This window comes from Phalangium opilio, unplaced genomic scaffold (assembly GCF_054372755.1).
Source record: "Phalangium opilio isolate 3A_F unplaced genomic scaffold, DU_Popi_V2 ptg000053l_1, whole genome shotgun sequence".
Lineage (NCBI taxonomy): Eukaryota > Metazoa > Arthropoda > Arachnida > Opiliones > Phalangiidae > Phalangium > Phalangium opilio.
Genome location: NW_028324172.1, coordinates 1,336,408 through 1,357,164, shown reverse-complemented (window position 1 = coordinate 1,357,164; position 20,757 = coordinate 1,336,408). Strand labels below are relative to the sequence as shown.

General features: G+C 38.3%; 10 non-coding genes across 10 annotated transcripts; 2 read left to right on the top strand and 8 right to left on the bottom strand.

Annotated features, from left to right (window-relative positions):
• Positions 1 to 85: 85 nt before the first annotated feature.
• Positions 86 to 158, bottom strand: TRNAR-UCG (transfer RNA arginine (anticodon UCG)). Its single transcript has one exon. It is a non-coding gene; the product is annotated as a tRNA-Arg (tRNA).
• Positions 159 to 244: 86 nt separating this feature from the next.
• TRNAR-ACG (transfer RNA arginine (anticodon ACG)) lies at positions 245 to 317 on the bottom strand. Its single transcript has one exon. It is a non-coding gene; the product is annotated as a tRNA-Arg (tRNA).
• A 91-nt stretch (positions 318 to 408) lies between these two features.
• On the bottom strand, positions 409 to 481 carry TRNAS-ACU (transfer RNA serine (anticodon ACU)). Its single transcript has one exon. It is a non-coding gene; the product is annotated as a tRNA-Ser (tRNA).
• An 86-nt stretch (positions 482 to 567) lies between these two features.
• Positions 568 to 640, bottom strand: TRNAR-UCG (transfer RNA arginine (anticodon UCG)). The gene has a single exon. It is a non-coding gene; the product is annotated as a tRNA-Arg (tRNA).
• Positions 641 to 1,053: 413 nt separating this feature from the next.
• Positions 1,054 to 1,126, bottom strand: TRNAL-UAG (transfer RNA leucine (anticodon UAG)). The gene has a single exon. It is a non-coding gene; the product is annotated as a tRNA-Leu (tRNA).
• An 86-nt stretch (positions 1,127 to 1,212) lies between these two features.
• TRNAR-UCG (transfer RNA arginine (anticodon UCG)) lies at positions 1,213 to 1,285 on the bottom strand. Its single transcript has one exon. It is a non-coding gene; the product is annotated as a tRNA-Arg (tRNA).
• A 91-nt stretch (positions 1,286 to 1,376) lies between these two features.
• Positions 1,377 to 1,449, bottom strand: TRNAS-ACU (transfer RNA serine (anticodon ACU)). Its single transcript has one exon. It is a non-coding gene; the product is annotated as a tRNA-Ser (tRNA).
• A 244-nt stretch (positions 1,450 to 1,693) lies between these two features.
• TRNAR-ACG (transfer RNA arginine (anticodon ACG)) lies at positions 1,694 to 1,766 on the bottom strand. The gene has a single exon. It is a non-coding gene; the product is annotated as a tRNA-Arg (tRNA).
• A 3,533-nt stretch (positions 1,767 to 5,299) lies between these two features.
• TRNAF-AAA (transfer RNA phenylalanine (anticodon AAA)) lies at positions 5,300 to 5,372 on the top strand. The gene has a single exon. It is a non-coding gene; the product is annotated as a tRNA-Phe (tRNA).
• Positions 5,373 to 5,571: 199 nt separating this feature from the next.
• On the top strand, positions 5,572 to 5,644 carry TRNAV-AAC (transfer RNA valine (anticodon AAC)). The gene has a single exon. It is a non-coding gene; the product is annotated as a tRNA-Val (tRNA).
• Positions 5,645 to 20,757: the final 15,113 nt, after the last annotated feature.

Sequence of the window (20,757 nt, the reverse complement as noted above, 5' to 3'; positions counted from 1 at the left end):
TGTTTATCGAGATGCTATTGAAGCATTGCAATATTATAAATTTCCCTTCCGTTATACTCTAATTATCATCTTTAAATGTTAATACCGAGCTCGCCAGGACTCGAACCTGGAATCTTCTGCTTCGAAGGCAGACGCGTTATCCATTACGCTTCAAGCCCTTGCTTTCTACTATAAAAAACTTTTCCAAACATTGTATTTATGCATTTTTAATGACGCATAAAAGATCTTTTACTAAAACAAACACAGAGCTTGCCAGGACTCGAACCTGGAATCTTCTGCTCCGTAGGCAGACGCGTTATCCATTGCGCCACAAGCCCGTTAGCTGTTTATCTAGATGCTATTGAAGCATTGCAATATTATAAATTTCCCTTCCGTTATACTCTAATTATCATCTTTAAATGTTAATACCGAGCTCGCCAGGACACGAACCTGGAATCTTCTGCTCAGTAGGCAGACGCGTTATCCATTACGCTACAAGCTCTTGCTTTCTACTATAAAAAACTTTTCCAAGCATTGTATTTATGCATTTTTTATGACGCATAAAAGACCTTTCACTAAAACAAACAACGAGCTTGCCAGGACTCGAACCTGGAATCTTCTGCTTCGAAGGCAGACGCGTTATCCATTGCGCCACAAGCCCGTTAGCTGTTTATCTAGATGCTATTGAAGCATTGCAATATTATAAATTTCCCTTCCGTTATTCTCTAATTATCATCTTTAAATGTTAATACCGAGCTCGCCAGGACACGAACCTGGAATCTTCTGCTCCGTAGGCAGACGCGTTATCCATTGCGCGACAAGCCCGTTAGAGGTCGATCAAAATGCTATTGAGGGATTGCAATATTATAAATTTCTCCTACGTTGTACTCTAATGATCATCTTTAAATGTTTATTCCGATATTGCCAAGACTCGAACCTGGAACCCTCTGCTTCGAAGCAAGACGCTTTATCAATTACGCTACAAGCTCTTGCTCCGTAATATAAACAACTTTTCCAAACATTGTATTTATGCATTTTTTATGACGCATAAAGATCTTTTACTAAAACAAACACCGAGCTTGCCAGGACTCGAACCTGGAATCTTCTGCTTCTAAGGCAGACGCGTTATCCATTACGCTACAAGCTCTTGCTCTCTAATATAAAAAACTTTTCCAAACATTGTATTTATGCATTTTTATTGACGCATAAAAGATCTTTTACTAAAACAAACACCGAGCTTGCCAGGACTCGAACCTGGAATCTTCTGCTTCGAAGGCAGACGCGTTATCCATTGCGCCACAAGCCCGTTAGCTGTTTATCTAGATGCTATTGAAGCATTGCAATATTATAAATTTCCCTTCCGTTATACTCTAATTATCATTTTTAAATGTTAATACCGAGCTCGCCAGGACTCGAACCTGGAATCTTCTGCTCAGTAGGCAGACGCGTTATCCATTACGCTACAAGCTCTTGCTTTCTACTATAAAAAACTTTTCCAAGCATTGTATTTATGCATTTTTTATGACGCATAAAAGACCTTTCACTAAAACAAACAACGAGCTTGCCAGGACTCGAACCTGGAATCTTCTGCTTTGAAGGCAGACGCGTTATCCATTACGCTTCAAGCCCGTGCTCTCTAATATAAAAACTTTTCCAAACATTGTATTTATGCATTTTAAATGACGCATTAAAGATCTTTTACTAAAACAAACACCGAGCTTGCCAGGATTCGAACCTGGAATCTTCTGCTCCGTAGGCAGACGCGTTATCCATTGCGCCACAAGCCCGTTAGCTGTTTATCTAGATGCTATTGAAGCATTGCAATATTATAAATTTCCCTTCCGTTATACTCTAATTATCATCTTTAAATGTTAATACCGAGCTCGCCAGGACTCGAACCTGGAATCTTCTGCTCCGTTGCAGACGCGTAATCCATTGCGCGACAAGCCCGTTAGAGGTCAATCAAAATGCTATTGAGGCATTGCAATATTATAAATTTCTCCTACGTTGTACTCTAATAATCATCTTTAAATGTTTATTCCGAGATTGCCAACACTCGAACCTGGAACCCTCTGCTTCGAAGCCAGACGCTTTATCCATTACGCTACAAGCTCTTGCTCCGTATTATAAACAACTTTTCCAAACATTGTATTTATGCATTTCTTAACTTGCCATTACTCGACCCTGGAATCTTCTGCTTCAAAGGTAGACGCGTTATACATTACGCTACAAGCCCTTGCTCTCTAATATAAAAACTTTTCCAAACATTGTATTTATGCATTTTTATGACGCATAAAAGATCCTAAGATTTTAATTATAGTGATGCTTCTTGATCTTCACTCTTTAGGATAGTAACAGTATGTTGTATAAAAAGAGCTGCTGCTTGAAGGACTTATCTTTATTTTATTTTAGAAGTATTTTTAAAATTTCAGAAGCTCCGCAACCGTTACAATAACTGTTTCTATTGCAGTTAATTCAACATTCCTTTGAGGTATACAGGGTTTTATTATTTGTTAATCTCACTACAATGCTACTAATTGTGAAGGTAAGTGGTATAATTCCTGAGACTCAACCAATGTAGAGGACAACATCATTCGTTAAAACAATTTTTCCTGTTGCAACAGTCCGTATATGATATTTCATTTTATAAATTATTTGTTACCAAGAGTGGATTGTTTAATTTAGAAATGTAAGTAACAGTGGTGCTGGTTAATCCAGGAGAAAATTGTCTTTACGTAATTAGTCAAATAAATTCCATATGCAGATTTTTTCAATGTAACCACGTGGGAAACAGAGGGTTACATTCGCTATTTCCACAGTCCTCATTGCCGTTTGTTTATATGTCAGAATTGCTATGAATTGTTTAGGTATTTGATTTAATTACTGGTATTTAAGCGAAACTATGGAATCACATCATTCATTAACATTGTAACCTTTGTAGTGATCCGTTGTAACGGGCTCCCCGGTACAACATATTTAATTGTTAATCTTCACGTTACCGCAAATTTAGCACGGGGCATGATAAAAATTGAACGCAATGTGTTGGAACTAATCAAAAACTCATCTAAACATTAAAATTAAGGTTAATAATTTTTTGAAGCTCAATTTATAAGCTAAATCAATACTGCCAAACCACAATCCTTCATAAATTTCAACATAATTAAGTATAATTAGGGTGAATTTAAACATAAAATATACATATTTTGGATAAAAACTCGAATAAATTTTAAATGGACTACTTAATATTTAAACTGTATAGCTGTTGATAAAGCCTCGTATTTCTATTTCACACTTAATCAAGATAAACCTTTAAATTAAACTTAATCAGGATAAACCTTTAAATTATACTTAATTAGGATAAACCTTTAATAAAACTTAATCCGGATAAACATTTAATTAAACTTAATCCGGATAAACATTTAATTAAACTTAATCTGGATAAACATTTAATTAAACTTAATCTGGATAAACCTTTAATTAAAGTATTAAACTTAATCCGGATAAACCTTTGATCTAAACTTAACCGAGATAAACCTTTGAACTAAACTTAATCGAGATAAACCTTTGAACTTAACTTAATCGAGATAAACCTTTGAACTAAACTTAATCGAGATAAACCTTTGAACTAAACTTAATCGAGATAAACCTTTGAACTAAACTTATTGCTCATTTTATATAACCACTCAAGTTAATCAGATGTTAATGGGCGTAGAAAGAATTATAAATTAAGCCAAGATGTTTGTCCCATTAGACCAAATCCAAAACCGCCAAATTGCGGTAGTTTTCAGCCGAACTGGAATTCGGTCGTAAGGCAGGCAAGCTGTAAATTACCATAGTACAATTATCTTAAAATGGGTCAATAGGGCCTTAAAACGGGGGAAATAGGGTCTTTAAATGGGTAAACAGGGACTTGAAATGGTGTATTGACCGGTTTGTTTTACACCATAAACGTGGTGCTAAATATGGAAAAAATAAAAATTTAACAACTATTTCACTTCACTTGGTTTAATAATGTGACAGAGGTAGCGTACCTTTTCCATACTTTTAGCACCATTAAGCTAAGTAATATTAGAAGTTCAACAGATTGCCTAACAAAGATGTTAAAAACCACTGTAAATGGTGCATAAATGCCTAATATTTCCTTAATACTTGCAAATAGTACTAGCAAATGGCGTGAATTGATCATAAAAATGGGGCTAAAGTACAACCTAAATGATGTCTTTTTGGCACTGGAAAAAACAGCATATATGGTGTTTGAATTCACCATGATGTTGGTAAGACTGTCGTTTACAGTGAATGTCGTTTATCCTGCGTGGTTAAGGGTAAAGATCACATAAACAGAAATACTTCTCAGTACCAATGACTCGTTATATTCATTTCCTGCGGAGATAATATGGTTAGCCACATCATTCATTACTAGTTATGCCAAGAAGTTCACATTTAACTCCGACACCCCCTCCCTTCCTCTATTTTCCCAATATATTGCATTTTATAATCACCAGTGGTTCCAGTGTATGGGTCATCTGAGCCGTCGCAACACACTATATTATATTACCATATAGATCGAAACCTTTTCACATTAGTAAACGGTACATGACACTCCGGACTTGCCCGCCAACCTTATTAACCTAACACTATAAAACATTCATGTACATGAATGGTTATGGTTATGGCTTGACACTCGCTAGCGCCCGAACGACCGATCACTCAGTGTAATCGGTGTACAGTACATTTGTAAGTGAGTTTGGAAATTACATACAGAGAAACTAAAACACAGGTGTGATCCCGCCATTGGGGTGATTTCTCTCTTTTATTTTCTCGCTCGCTTAGAAGCACCGCTATAGGCAGTGCTAGTTGACTAGCCTCCTGCCCGTAGTGAACTTTGGCACCTCTTCGAAAACTGATAATAACCAAGTATCTATGGTGCAGTGGTTGTCACTTCCAACTGGCGGAAGGTCCCAGGATCGAGCCCTAGTAGATACATGTTTTGACCATCGTGATTGGACATAATAATAAGCTGGATCTCTTGGAAAAATCTGTGTGACAACGTATCTATGGTGTAGTGGTTATCACGTCCGCCTAACGAGCGGAAGGTCCCAGGTTCGAGCCGTGGTAGATACGTGTTTTGATCATCGTGATTAGACATAATAATAAGGTAGATCTCTTCGAAAACTGATAATAACTAAGTATCTATGGTGCAGTGGTTGTCACTTCTAACTCGCGGAAGGTCCCAGGATCGAGCCCTGGTAGATACATGTTTTGACCATCGTGATTGGACATAATAATAAGCTGGATCTCTTGGAAAAATCTGTGTGACAACGTATCTATGGTGTAGTTGTTATCACGTCCGCCTAAAGAGCGGAAGGTCCCAGGTTCGAGCCGTGGTAGATACGTGTTTTGATCATCGTGATTAGACATAATAATAAGGTAGATCTCTTCGAAAACTGATAATAACCAAGTATCTATGGTGCAGTGGTTGTCACTTCTAACTCGCGGAAGGTCCCAGGATCGAGCCCTGGTAGAAACATGTTTTGACCATCGTGATTGGACATAATAATAAGCTGGATCTCTTGGAAAAATCTGTGTGACAACGTATCTATGGTGTAGTGGTTATCACGTCCGCCTAACGAGCGGAAGGTCCCAGGTTCGAGCCGTGGTAGATACATGTTTTGATCATCGTGATTAGACATAATAATAAGGTTGATCTCTTCGAAAACTCAGAATAACCAAGTATCTATGTTGTAGTGGTTATCACGTTCGCTTTACACGCGGAAGGTCCCAGGTTCGAGCCATGGTAGATACATATTTTTACCATCGTGATTGGACATAATAATAAGGTAGATCTCTTCGAAAACTGAGAATAACCAAGTATCTATGGTGCAGTGGTTGTCACGTCTAACTCGCGGAAGGTCCCAGGATCGAGCCCTGGTAGATACATGTTTTGACCATCGTGATTGGACATAATAATAAGCTGGATCTCTTGGAAAAATCTGTGTGACAACGTATCTGTGGTTTAGTGGTTATCACGTCCGCCTAACGAGCAGAAGGTCCCAGGTTCGAGCCGTGGTAGATACATGTTTTGATCATCGTGATTAGACATAATAATAAGGTAGATCTCTTCGAAAACTGAGAATAACCAAGTATCTATGGTGTAGTGGTTATCACGTCCGGCTAACACGCGGAAGGTCCGGGGTTCGAGCCGTGGTAGATACATGTTTTGACCATCGTGATTAGACATAATAATAAGGTAGATCTCTTCGAAAACTTATAATAACCAAGTATCTATGGTGCAGTGGTTGTCACTTCTAACTGGCGGAAGGTCCCAGGATCGAGCCCTGGTAGATACATGTTTTGACCATCGTGATTAGTCATAATAATAAAGTAGATCTCTTCGAAAACTCAGAATAACCAAGTATTTATGGTGTAGTGGTTATCACGTACGCCAAACACGCGGAAAGTCCCAGGTTCGAGCACTGGTGGATACATGTTTTCACCATCTTGATTAGACATAATAATAAGGTTGATCTCTTCGAAAACTCAGAATAACCAACTATCTATGGTGTAGTGGTTATCACGTTCGCTTTACACGCGGAAGGTCCCAGGTTCGAGCCATGGTAGATACATATTTTTACCATCGTGATTGGACATAATAATAAGGTAGATCTCTTCGAAAACTGAGAATAACCAAGTATCTATGTTGTAGTGGTTGTCACGTCTAACTCGCGGAAGGTCCCAGGATCGAGCCCTGGTTGATACATGTTTTGACCATCGTGATTGGACATAATAATAAGCTAGATCTCTTGGAAAAATCTGGTGCCAGCATCGTGTCAGATGGCGCCAGTAAATATGGCGTCAATGAATCAGAATCTGAATGGTGGAGGATAAGTTGATGTTGGAAATATCCTTAGTAATGCAGGTCATGATATTCTTATTCCAAGATTCAATTTCCCGTCCCGTGGCCAGGTAGACGATAGCGAGAAGAAAAGCGGTATTGTGGGCTTCCACGCGTATCCATACATGATCTTCACATTCCAAAAGCTTGACGCATTTCAGCTTGTCGGAAAAGAGAAAACCGACTCCACCGCCCTTCTTAGCCGCTCCCATACGATTGACCCCAATCCACCCAAAGCCCGGTGAAATTTCTGGTACTTCATCGTTCCGCAAATGAGTTTCCGTGAGGCAAAAACCAGGTATTGAGTTTTCGATCATTTGATTTTCCAATTCCGCCCACAATTCTCGCCTCCTACCTCCTTGTATATTTAACAGTCCAATTTGTAATGATTTGTCTTTTGGTTTTAACTTTCTACGTTTACGCCATGCCGTTCGCCGCCATTAGTTTTGCTGCTGCACCAATGATCATTCTTGCCCCCCGGAGGCTGCGCCTTCACGGGCTTTCTTGCGTCGATCGAAAAATCGTTTTCTCTCCCACATTTCCCGTCTAGTGAGATCCGGCTTAATGTATATGTATATGTATGTATGCATGTTGTCCTTCAAAAGTTTCGACCTGCTGAGTACCAACTGTCTCATCTCTCTGTTTTCCAGGACGACTTTGATAGGCCGGGGAGGGTTACCTTTAGCCCGGAAGCGTTCACAGTCTGTACCTTAATTGGGGTCGCCTCGAGCCCTAGGGTTTCAGTCAACCATGTACTCATTCTCTCAGAGTTCTCAATGTCATTCGATGGCATTCCAAAGAGTATGATGTTCGTCGCTCTGTCAGTTTTCTCGCGTACCTCCATAAGTACTTTCTTAACAGTGTTATGAGTGCAACCAGCACTAGGCGTATCCATTAGTTCCTCACGAAATTTCTGTAACTCTGCTAAGGGAGCTGCTAGATCTTCCTTCAATTTTGTAACCTCGTCTCTAGGTTTTGCTAGTTCCTCTCGTAGTTTCTTTATTTCCGAATTTGTAGCATTGAACTCCTCCGCTATGTGGTCAAACGTAGTTTGAATCCCGGTCATTTCCTGCTGAATCTTATCAGTGACCAGCTGGTCACAGTGCGCCATCAGCATTGTTTGAAGACTCGTAAACTTGGCGGAGATGTCCGTACTTATTTCCTCGCGAAAGGTAGCCAGTTTAGCTTCAACCACTGACCCCAGTTCCATTTTCATCATCGTACTCAAAGATTGCAATAAGGAATCATTATCACGACTTGTAGCCAACTTCGGTTGTGTCAGAGGAGAAGAGTTGCCAGCAGACGATGATTTGGACTGTTTAGAGGTATTTGCGGTGTCTTAGGACCCTCTGATTTAATCGTAGCCGAAGTATTTAGCTTGCTGTTCAATTGAGACTTCCAACGGGTTGTTATATCCGACATAATGAATGATATAATGGGTGATGTAGCGAAAAGTTTGATATTGTTAAAAAACTGCTAGAGCCAACTTGCAGGGGTATTTACCCGCTATATGTCGGTGTTTTAAAAGTAAAAAAAAAATTCGAATATCACATGCAGAGAAAAAAACTTCCAGGGGCAAGCCGCCATTCTGAATAATTTCCCTCACGCCACGAGACATCGCTAGAGGCATGAGCGGGTTTGCTAACCTCTAACACGCAGTGAGCTTGGGCTGCCCTCTAGTGGTGTTTCGTGGCAGGAGAGAAATTATTCAGAATGGCGGCTTGCCCCTGGAAGTTTGTTTCTCTGTATGTAATATTCGAATTGGTCTATACATACAGCCTGAACAATAAAGCGGTTCCACCTAATAGACCACATAATTTCTTGTTACAAATGTTAGTATGGATAACGTTTAATTTATATTTTGTAACTTAAATAACGGGCCCCACGTTTTTCGCGCAAATTATTGAGCGTGTAGGGTGCCCTTTACAACGACGCGCTACCATTAGTCGTAATATTAATTTCAAATTGGAGATTTTCTGTGCATGAACAAATATTACTTTAAACTTAGAGGAGATAACGTATAGCCTTAGGGTATCGTCATAACGAGTGTTAGAGGTAGAGCAAAGAGAATGTAAACACCAGGAGTAGCAGGCAGGACTGAAGAGATCTCGCTTTGAATGTTTTTATGTAAGCTTTCAAAATTCTCCGAGTGTCGAAGACGGAGAAAAATAAAAATTTAAATGGCTATTAAATTTTCTAGAACTCTAATTTTTATTTAAATTGTAATAAAACAAGTATCTGCAATTTAATAATATTTATTATCGCACCTTTTCCTTATAGCATGTTTAAGAGATTTTTCGATATAAAGTTAAATTTGACGTCACGCATGAAAGTACCCCTTCGTTTCCACTGTCACCGACCGTAGAAATCCCTCCCCCCTCAAAAATGTGACGTACTATAGGCCTAAATGCTTATAGTTGATTTATTCACGAAAGAAATGAATAAATTCATTGCATTAACGTTATTAAAAAATATGTCAGTTATTCTTTCTTAATTCCGTTGCTTAGGGTATAAACCGTTGGCCATTATTTTTTTGTATCACATATTTAATCTTTGCTAATTCACACTTGTATGTAGACTCATTTTTAATGTCAATCCTTTGAAATAATAATCTTTAACACGTTTTTTTTATTAAAAAATGTATGTAATATTTATTCTTTAAGCCATTTTAATAATCACTAATAATAATTTTTGCTTTTAGTATGCCGACAGACCGCCCTCTGTGAGGGGAGTATCACTAGGCGTAATCAGAGTAGCTGAGAGTACACGCTGTAACAATACTAAAAGGATTCATCCGCCATCCCCAAGTGAGTAGCCCTTCAAACTGTCCAGTAATCGCTTCGTTGATTTTGGTGTAGGACCAAGAACATTCTTAATTATCTTCACTCTAAATTACAAATCAATTTAACTGCTAATTTACCGTAATGTGGCTAATTTCCAAGTACATTCCAATTTTTCCACCACAATGTTCGCCGAGTTATTCGATATATCGCGAGTATCGATTGACGAGAGTATTGATTGACCCCTCCCTGTCACGGACCGCCACGAATGTAAAAATTCCTCCCTCTCCCTAAGAATGTGACGCAATTTATTGCAAATTGTTTGAATTGATTTATTCAGGAAAGAAATGAATAAATTCATTGCATTAACGTTATTACAAACTGTATTCTTTCTTAATACAGTTGCTTAGGTTATAAACCGTAACGCGTTAACTTTTTTGTATCACAGATTTACGCTTCGGTAATTCCCACTAGTATGTAGACGTAATTTTTATGTCAATCCTTGGAAATAATTATTTTTAACACGTGTTTTTATTTAAAAAATATAAATATAATTTTTATTCTTTAAAGGGAGGGTGAAGAGGAACTTAAAGTGTTTTTTATCGATTTTTCTACTAATTATAATTATAAGACCAGTGAAACGTCCAGCAAATATCTCCGAATGATTTTAAAATTCAAATTAGGTTCTGATTTTATGGATAATTTTAAATAAGGACCCCGACCAATCGCGTAACGCCCCGTCTTCCTGCTAACAAAATTTCCATTGCACGCTCTACATCTCGCGCCATGATTGTCACATCGCGAGCAACTTTTATCAAATCTCGCTCTAAATTTAATTCGGCATGGAGCGTGCCACGGGAATTTTGATAACAAGAAGTTAGGGCATTACACTAATGGTGGGAGGTCCTTATTTCAAATTATCCATAAAATCTGAACCTAATTTTAATTCTAGTTAATTATTTCAGCGCTAAACAATAACAAATCTCAATATAACTTGTCAATTTACCGTTATCACAAGTTTCAGACTATCAAGCAGACGATGCTTCATACTACCCAAAAGCCAATCAATTAATTTGGCAGACCCACCAATCAATCGAAAGTCACTTTTAAACTAATTATTACTGAATTTTAATTTGAAATTCAAATAGATTTAATTCATGACACCTTTTTGGCGAAATAATTAACGTCATCTTTAAATTTGAATCTGGTTAATTTTATTATTTTTTAGTTATTTTTAAATTAAAATAATTGTTTCGGTAAAATTATAAGAATTATTAAATGAAACATAAAGAATGATAAAACATGTTAAACAAATATATGTAGAATTGTACAATTTTTTTTAAATTAAAATGATTGTTTCGGTAAAATTATAAGAATTATTAAATGAAACATAAAGAATGATAAAACATGTTAAACAAATATATATAGAATTGTACAATTTTTTTAATTAAAATAATTGTTTCGGTAAAATTATAAGAATTATTAAATGAAACATAAAGAATGATAAAACATGTTAAACAAATATATATAGAATTGTACTATATTTTTTTCATATCTTTGAAAAACTAGAATATGATACACATCCCGAAAAAAGTTTTTATAAGTCGGTAATTCTGGTTATTGTTTATCCCTGTTCAATTTTAAAGTCTCGCATATCTTCTTACCCAGTCAATTGCAGATTCTAAAAGTTTATCATATGCCCAAGTCTTATTTTTTTAACCAAATCTCCCCATATGTACGTTTACTTCGTCTTAAACTAAACATAAATACTCACTTTTTCGTTACACTAATGCAAGAATGTAACGAAAGCTGTAGGCACACTGAGATTTTTAACGGTCTCCTCGGACACATGCATTGGAATTTCCTTGTATAAATGCGTAAACATCATTGGTTCTGTCATTACTTCCGCATTTTCTTCCTAACCAAATCAATTTTATCATTAACCTTGCAATTTAATTGAAAATTACCAGAAGAAAGATGAGTCAAGAAGTAAAGTGCTCTAGCATTGGTAGTAGATCCTGGCATAAGTGAACAAATTTGAAGATTTTATACCGCTTCCATCGCGCCTACACTAGAGAGAAAAAAATTGGTCGAGTTCCAAAAAATTCTTACCCCCTTCCCCTCAACCTAAAGCCACGGAACACGGACGCGGGTGCTTGAATCTAGTTCGGCCGTCTATCGCCACGAGCGTCTCACTTTTTGGAGGGAAAATTCAGAACCAGCTACCAAAGGGCCAACCGTTGGTGTGTTATCAAGAATATTCACTTTCGCCAAGTGATGAATTTGGTTAGCTCAGTACTTCTAGTCTCATCTTACTTCTGAAATTACTAATATAAGTACAGATTTGGAGAGCACGGTCCACATGGCTCTTTTTATCTTCTTAGCGTCAATTTTTGTCGATGTTTTCGCATAAGCAATGATTGGTTTATCAATCTAAAATTAAAGTTGCTTATTTAAATTAAATAAATTGAAAATTTTACAGCCTTACTTTTGAAAGTATTTAAGGTATCATATTTGTTTTGTAATTGCTTTAATTTATATTTTAACTTACATTCTCTGCTGAGAGTCTGACACATTCTGCGTAATGCTCAGATAACCCCTTGTTAGAAAACCTGATAAGGCCGTTATAAAAGGCCTATAATAAAAACAAGTTTTTTACCAATTTAACATACAACATTCAAAAATTGCCGCACTTACCTTCCTGAAGAAAAAGATGGGCTATTAAGGTTTTTTTCCTGATTGTCTAGGAGCTTTGACTGCCTTCGCATAATCCTTTCTCTCTCATCATCATTTTCTTCCAATGAAACGATTAACATCGAGTTTCCGTTCGGGCTCTCCATTACGGATTGTCTTCCAACGAGGCTTAGTCTACCTTTACGGTTTCTTCCAACAATAGGTGTGGAAAGACTATTGAACACGGCGTTTAATGGTCTTAGATTTGATTAAATGAGAGACCCTTTTTGCATTATAATCAAATCAAGAAGTGACATCCAGTTTATTAGGGAGAAGGTATAAGATGTCTCATTATTCGCGCGCCATAGTCCTTGCAGTACCCCTTTCAAGGGGGGCGTAAAAGGAGGCCACCGGGCTATTTCGCCTCTCCTCAGTCGGAAAATATGACTGTAATTTTCGTCACTCGCGTCGCGCTGACGTGAGTTTTCAAGAAACAATGAGATGCTGGTTGTAATTTAGAGGCGGCGGGGATTAACTCCGGACCTACTATACGTTTGGACTGGAGATAAAGAGCTGGAAATGTGGCGCGAATTAATAACTTCTCCCTATAAACTAGATATCACTTCTTGATCAAACTATAATATTTACTGTGTATTTATGGCGTCGAATAATAGCTGCTTGACGTAAAGGTACTAAGGTCCTCTTATGGTTTCCCCATAAACTTTTCAAAAATCCAGAATTAAATTCAAATTTACTACCAGATCTAACGTGCATTCACTGTCGACGGTGTATAGTAAATAGAATTTTGCTTAAACTTCGTTAATTCGACTTGTAAATGAAGAATGGCAATTTGTAATTTTCAATTTCAACTACTCGAGAGAGAAAGCAATGTTGCCAACTGCTTTTTCAAAAATGTCGAGATTAATTTTTTTGGTTTTTTTTTAAGTTTTTATCAAAATAAATAAACTACGCTTTTCCCCCCTTCCCTGCTAAATTTCGCCAACTTGCGTTTGTAATGGGTATCATAAGTTCATAAGATATGTTGGCCATAAGTTTGTCACTGGTTAATAAAAAGCTTGAAAGTTGAAACTTCATAGATTCTCGTAAAGCGACGACTGGAGTGGCACTGACGAAGGCTTAGTATGGACTAAATAGGAAGATGGATTGCAAAACTAACTGAGTGTAGTCAATTCTCGCTTGTGGTTCTCGAACAAGCTCGAACTGTTAGTCTCTAGCATTACGAATATAGGAAGTGTCATACTTATGAACAAATCTTATAATAAACTTATGTGGGTATATGGTGTATAAAAAAACCGGTGAACTCAATTAAAACTTGAGGAAGGTCAAATTTACGATAAAAATGGGGTGATTGTGTAATTAAAAAATGTATTACATCAGCGTAGAAAACACCACTAGGGGTGAATCATGTCGAAGTTTGAAATATACTTAAACCATATGTTTATAAGATATGTTCTATAAGTATGTCACTACCCATGCTTCGTAATGTTAGAGGCTTAATGAGAGCTAGTTCAAGAACGACGTTAGAATTGACTACACTCGGTTTTGCAGTCCATCCTCGTCTTTAGTCTGTACTAAGCCTTTGACAAGGCCTCACTACGCGTCGCTTTACAAGAATCTATGACGTTTCACCTACGTCACTTCATGACAAGCTCTCATTAACGAGTGACACACTTATGGAACATATCTTATAAACTTATGTTAAACGTATCGCGTAAGTTGAAAAAGAGCCACGAGCTCGAAAGCTACTGCCGCCGTATTCTGCAGGCTTAGCCTTCCGCGCCCACTTGGATTCTCGTCGCTCATTGGTCCGTAAAGGAACTGGATTCTGGCTTCATATTGGCGGCTTAGGTTTCGACTTTCAAGACGAAATTGAATTGCGGATGTCCACCAAATTAGAAATACGATTTTTCGATGGGTAAATCGTTCAGCGTCATCAACCGGTTAACTCACCGGTGCTTTTGCTTTAGTTTCTGATGCTGAACATAGCAGACTACACTTCATCATTGTTAGAGGCGACTTCGGTACACCGATACGGTTAAAATTTTGCTAAATACGGATGCCTATTTGAAGAAGAGCGATTTACTTAAATCGTCGCATTGGACGGGTATGCTTTTATTTTATCAATTGCAAATTATCTGTGACAATATAGTTGAATAAAAGTAAACGTTCATTTATAGTGTAAGACGTTTCAGCTCGTGATCGAAAATTATTTCAACCAAGGCTTAGGTGTTATGTAAGTTTAATCATTAATGTGACTACATTTATCGTTCTGCGTCATTAGTAAATAACATGAGCATCGAATGAGCCACCTGACCATTATTAAAGCCATTCAATTCTCATAATAATTATACAGGGTGATTCTAAAATGGTGGTATAACCGAACTACTGCGGGTTCTATGAGCGATTTTAAGTCGAAAATGTTCTATGGCATTTTGTCATCCAGGCCACCGTTTAAAAGTTATGATAAGAATAATTTACGGATGACCCCTTAAAATTAATTAAATTAATCAAAAGCCCAGCGGGATTGAATACATTTTTTAAGGGGACTCACGTGTTTAGTAATCGCGCGCGCGCGATTTACTTCCCCGTGAACTTCATAAAGAAGTCCTCCACCAATGTAAGCTAGAAAATGGGTTCAAATGGGAAAATTCATGCCCAATTGAGAAAAACCTAACCCAATGGGGAATTGCATTGAAAATTTAATTAAAAAGGACCAAATGGGAAGATTCTTGCCGGATTGAGAAAAACCTAACAAACAATCAACAAAGGTTTAATGTTTTATTTCCACTCTCTTCTGAGAATCGCAAAAAGAAGTGAAGCTTTTCAAGCAAAATACACGTATTTTTGTTTAAAGCGGATCAAAACTTAATTTTAACAATTTGATCGTCAATGGAGTAAGAAGTTACGGAACACATGGGCAATGTAACGTAGAAATTGTAAAGTCAGAAGCCAAATTAAGAAATCAACTAAATGTCAGTTTTTGGCGGTGTAGCGTGTTTTGCCTCATGGAATGAGAGTCTGACTAGATGTTCTCACATTCGATTCTCAAAACTTGAGGAATCGCTGGCTTTTGTTTGCTTTCGTGGCCGGATTGCAACTAACTGTAAAGTCAGTTGGAATTTGGAAGGAATGAGAGTCTGACTAGATGTTCTCACATTCAATTCTCAAAACTTGATGAATCGCTGGCTTTTGTTTGCTTTCGTGGCCGGATTGCAACTAACTGTAAAGTCAGTTGGAATTTGGAAGGAATGAGAGTCTGACTAGATGTTCTCACATTCGATTCTCAAAACTCAGTCTCCAGTAATGTAACCGCGGCAATCAGAAGTAATGCAGGAAGCTAGGAATGAACCAAAGCATTTCCCAGGCGAGGGCGAAGTGGTCGAGCATACCTCTCGCGGATTCTTATAGGAATTGCTGGAAATGTCCCCCTTCATGGTCTACGCATAGCCGTGATCGGCGGACTATGGAAAAGCATGCCCTCCTTGTCTCGCCACTTTGCCTGATGATGTCAAACGCACCAAAGATCCTCGTGCGAAGGGTTTCTTTGTCAGGGACTTCCGTTGCGTAAACTAAATCCTTCACGCGGCCCCAAAGGAAGTAGTCGAGTGGTGTAAGGTCTGGCGATCTGGCAGGCCAAGGCGTGGGTCCCGCTCGACCAATCCATCTTGGGCCAAACGTCTCGTCTAGATATGCCCGCACTTGACGGCCAAAGTGCGGCGGTGCCCCATAGTGCTGAAACCAGAGTTGCGCTTGATCAGCCAATGGTAGTTCGTCCAACACATCTTGAACATCTGTTTGCAAAAACTCCAAATAACGTTCCGCGTTAAGACGAAACGGAAGGATAAATGGACCAATCAGGGTGTCGCCTAACATTCCGGCCCAAATGTTTATACGCCATTCTTATTGAAAACTTGCGTTGCGAATGAGATGCGGATTTTCGTGAGCCCAATAATGCAAGTTGTGTAAGTTTAGAATGCCCTTCCTTGTGAACTGTGCCTCATCCGACCAGAGAATACGGCCACGGAAATGGTCGTCCGCATCGTGTTGTTCCAAGAGCCATTGGCAGAACAATTGGCGCCTTGGAAAATCGAGGGGTCGCAATTGCTGCACTCTTTGGTAATGGTATGGGTGTTGATCATCATGGTGGATGGTTCGCCAAACGATCGGCTGGGGAATGTTGAGCATTCTGCTAACACGTCTAGTGCGGAGAGTGGGGTCGTTAGACACCATATCCAAAACATTTTCCTCGACTGCCACTGCTCTTAATGCTGGACGTCCACGATCCACCCCTTGAATCAAAACGCTTCCAGTTGCCCGCAATCTTTCCTGTGTTCTTGATATTACGCGAGAATCTGGGTGACGCCTATTTGGAAACAATTCCGCGTAACGACGCGATGCGGCTTCGTAGTGTCCTTCACAATAGCCTAAAGCTAGTATCATATCGGTGTATTCACCGGTTGTATAAACTGCCATCAAAAAGCGGTTTTCTAAAACTTGGTTTTTAAAAAAGCGGGTTGGTTTCGTTCACTGTCTGCGCTGTTTAAAATCTAATTTGAAATAGGCTTAAGAATAGTTGAGAAGATCGTAGTCACGAGACTTTAGCACAGTAAAAGGCTGCACGTGCCATTACAAAATGTTTAAATGTTGGCTCGCGACGGCGAATATCAGTTTGAAATTTCAAGAAAACCAAGGCTTAGCTCAAAAACACAATAAAAATAAAAGCAGCTTTAACACCCTTCCAAATTCCAACTGACTTTACAGTTAGTTGCAATCCGGCCACGAAAGCAAACAAAAGCCAGCGATTCATCAAGTTTTGAGAATCGAATGTGAGAACATCTAGTCAGACTCTCATTCCTTCCAAATTCCAACTGACTTTACAGTTAGTTGCAGTCCGGCCACGAAAGCAAACAAAAGCCAGCGATTCATCAAGTTTTGAGAATCGAATGTGAGAACATCTAGTCAGACTCTCATTCCTTCCAAATTCCAACTGACTTTACAGTTAGTTGCAATCCGGCCACGAAAGCAAACAAAAGCCAGCGATTCCTCAAGTTTTGAGAATCGAATGTGAGAACATCTAGTCAGACTCTCATTCCATGAGGCAAAACACGCTACACCGCCAAAAACTGACATTTAGTTGATTTCTTAATTTGGCTTCTGACTTTACAATTTTTACGTTACATTGCCCATGTGTTCCGTAACTTCTTACTCCATTGACGATCAAATTGTTAAAATTAAGTTTTGATCCGCTTTAAACAAAAATACGTGTATTTTGCTTGAAAAGCTTCACTTCTTTTTGCGATTCTCAGAAGAGAGTGGAAATAAAACATTAAACCTTTGTTGATTGTTTGTTAGGTTTTTCTCAATCCGGCAAGAATCTTCCCATTTGGTCCTTTTTAATTAAATTTTCAATGCAATTCCCCATTGGGTTAGGTTTTTCTCAATTGGGCATGAATTTTCCCATTTGAACCCATTTTCTAGCTTACATTGGTGGAGGACTTCTTTATGAAGTTCACGGGGAAGTAAATCGCGCGCGCGCGATTACTAAACACGTGAGTCCCCTTAAAAAATGTATTCAATCCCGCTGGGCTTTTGATTAATTTAATTAATTTTAAGGGGTCATCCGTAAATGATTCTTATCATAACTTTTAAACGGTGGCCTGGATGACAAAATGCCATAGAACATTTTCGACTTATAATCGCTCATAGAACCCGCAGTAGTTCGGTTATACCACCATTTTAGAATCACCCTGTGTAATTAATGCAATATAGAATATTAATTATAGTATATATAACATCCTACTGATATGCTGAAGTGGGTTCACTCAAGGGTAATGAGACAAAAACGTCATTCAGTATAAACTTTCAAAGTGTCACAGCCCTATAGGGTACCATTGACTGTACGTGTGATATAATCAAAGAAAGTAATTATGATAGATGGGTTTAAAGGTAAATGTTGCAGTACGTTCAACTGGTAAATTTGGTTACTGAAGTGTCTAACAATATAAATGTGAATGAGTTTTTGTTGTACTAAAGACTTGGGGTAAAACAGTGGTTTAATTGACAGTGTCACACGAATGGGCTACTACAGTCAATATTGATGACTCCCACGGTTCAATCTATAATACAAACTTGAAATTGTTATAATTAACATCAAATACCATGTATTTACCACTTTATTTCGAAAATATTACAAACATTTAATAAATGTTTAGGGCTACACAAAATTTTGATCTTAATATACAGGATTTGCACATATGGAGGAATCATACCATTTTCACCAGGAGGACAGAAACCCGTCTCTTTTTGTCCTCCATGCAGCCCGGCCTTCTGGTGTAAGTTTCATTAATGCTCCATGTGTGTAAACTATCTATATAAAGGATTTGCTGCTACTTAATGTCACCTCAAATGAAGTAACATCAGCCTGCTTGTGTAAAAGATAAGAGACAAAAATTTGCTCTCTTGTCATGAGAGTAGCGACAACGTTTCTTCATGAAACTGGTCAAAATAAAGCTATATGTTCTGAAATATCGTTCTGTATAAATTTATTATAATTATAATTTTAAATTAGATTTTTGGTAGAAAGTATGAATAAAACTGATTGAAGCCGACATATTACAAAAAGCTTCCTGTTTCGACTTTTTCGTTTGCCTAATTTACCATTTAGGCAAATCTTAGATATAAGTGATAGTAGAGTGTAAGTTTGCCTAATATAGAAGTGTGTCGTCTTTATATGTGAAACTGTAGAAGCTACAACGTCAGTTAAATCGTTAGTTGAAAAGCCAAAATAAGTTGAACGCAATCAATAAGATACGTTTCATTCAAGGTTATACCATAGAGTGTGCGACACTATCGAAACAGGGTGAAGTCTTAATGGGGTCCTTTCGTTCGAGCATTTATATGTCGAATGTCAATTCATGTAATTGGTAATCTTCACGATATGTATCACTTATTATTGGTACACGTACTTGTATTGATATTCGATCGAGGTACTCGATACCAACAATTTTTACCCATCCAGGACTAACAGAAATTCGAAATGCCAACCCGGGAATTATAACCGAAAATCTATTGTTTTAGGCTTCTTCAACCTACAGCAGCGTTTTTACGCTCGTTTTTCTCAGCTTATTGCTTGGTGACATGATACATTCTACCCGTGAACTGGAATGGTATATCAGAACAGTTACGTCTTCAATTTCTGTGCATTGGAATCTCTCTTTCATAAAGACAAATGGGCTCTCTAAAGCCTAACCAGTGTATTGCGCACAATATATCTTAGATAGCCTTGCATGGTTCAGCTACACACGCCCCTTTCAATGATAAACACCTCTGCTACAAGGTTTTTGACGACCAGAATTAACCCCTGTTACAATGCTATATTTTAGTAAAGATTGTGAAGTTATATTATTAAAATGTAAAATTATACTTCGTCTACCATAAAGTACACTATCGTTACACATTAAATACTTGAATAAACTTCCATTCCAGAGTCATGTTACCGAGATACTGTACACTAACCCTAAACATGTGGGAATTGGGGAAAATAGTCTGATATTTGAAGGTTCACGAAATAGATGGCGAAAAGAACCTAAACATAGAGGTTAAAGGTTATTGCACTGACCTTTGACGATAACCGACACAAAATGCTGACATTACACCGTACGTTCAGTGTCAATTGAAAAGCTAACTGAACTGAACAACTATCTTTCCTTGCTTGCATGAACATCCAATCTCAGCCCAGAATCCAATTTCGCCTCGAAACCTAAGCCGCCAATCAAAAGCCAGAATCCAGTTCTCTATGGACCAATGAGCGACGAGAATCCAAATGGGCGCGGAAGGCTAAGCCTGCAGAATACGGCGGCAGTTTGAACTCGTTAGACAATGTGGCTTAGTAGGAATAATGCAGCCCCGGATTCGGACAGCGAATCGGACGCTTCCCCCGTGTTGGCTGCGTGAGCTTGTCGCTCAAATAGGTTAGCCAACCAGAGAGACGCTAGGACTAGATCACGTGATCTTCACCGTCTCGCCGCGAGACGCGCTTTGGTAGAACAAAGCCCTAATTCGTCTATTTATAGGAATAATATTTAGGGATGTTTCAACCAGTCCGATATGGTCTAGTGGCTAGGATATCTGGCTCTCACCCAGAAGGCGAGAGTACGATTCCCGGTATCGGAGCGAGTGCTTTTGTACCGCTTTTCAAGAATAGACTTAAGGATATAGGTTTATGAATAGAATTAAGACTTGGTTGATCAAGTACGATATGGTCTAGTGGCTAGGATACCTGGCTTTCACCCATAATACCCGGGTTCGATTCCCGGTACCGGAGCGAGTGCTTTTGTACCGCATTTCATTTAAAGAATAGACTTAAGGATATAGGTCTATGAATAGAATTAAGACTTGGTTAAGCAAGTCCAA